The sequence below is a fragment of the Arachis ipaensis genome, chromosome B04 (genome assembly GCF_000816755.2).
Source record: "Arachis ipaensis cultivar K30076 chromosome B04, Araip1.1, whole genome shotgun sequence".
NCBI lineage: Eukaryota > Viridiplantae > Streptophyta > Magnoliopsida > Fabales > Fabaceae > Arachis > Arachis ipaensis.
The window spans coordinates 29,986,822-29,987,802 of NC_029788.2; positions in this window are offsets into that span (position 1 = coordinate 29,986,822).

The window sequence follows — 981 nt, forward strand, 5'->3', positions numbered from 1 at the left end:
GGAGGCTTTCTCAGCTATCTTGTAGATTTTTTGAGAAATTACCTCGTGTGCTTCCACCTCATTTTTGAGCATGATGCAATGGATCATTATTGCTCGGTCTATGGTAACCTCTGATCGGTTACTTGTGGGGATGATGGAGCGTTGATTAAGCTCCAACCATCCTCTAGCTACAGGCTTGAGGCCAAGCCTACCTAGTTAGTAGGGCTTGCCGTGTGCATCCCTCCTCTATTGAGCTCCTTCCACACAAATGTCCGCGAGTACTTGCTCCAATCTTTGGTCTGAGTTGACCTTTCGGGTGTAAGAGTGTGGTTCACTTTGCATCCGAGGCAACCGTAGCGTCATTCTCACACTTTCCAGGCTAAAGTCTATGATTTGCCCCCGGACCATGGTGTTCCAATTTTTGGGCACTGAGTTCACACTAGTGTCATAGTTTTTGGTGACCCATGCATTAGCATAGAATTCTTGCACCATTAATGTTCCCACTGCTGAAATTGGATTGGCGAAAACTTTCCAATCCCTCCTCCAAACTTCTTGTTGGATCATCGGGTATTCATTTTCTTTGAGCCTGAAAGGGACTTCGGAAATCACTCTTTTATGCTTCACTACTCCATGAAAGTGATCTTGATGAACCTTGGTGAGGAATCTCCATATTTTCTAAGGTTCGGAGGTGGAAGCGGGGGATTTTCCCTTTCTTTTCTTTGAGGATTCGCCAGCTTTTGGTGCCATAGAGAAAGATTAGAAAGCAAGAAGCGAAGCTTTCCAACACCAAACTTAAGAACTTTTCTCGTCCTCAAGCAAATAAAAACAAAAGAAAAGGAAAATAAAAGAAGTAAGAAAAAAAGATAGAGGGGGAAGAGTAAGAAGGCTTTGGCCAAGTGGGGTGGAAAGAGGAAGAAGGGGAGTGGATAAAGAGTAATATGGAGGAAGAGAAGAGTATTGTGAAAGTGTGAGTAGGAAGGAAGGAATGAGGGGGGTACTTAT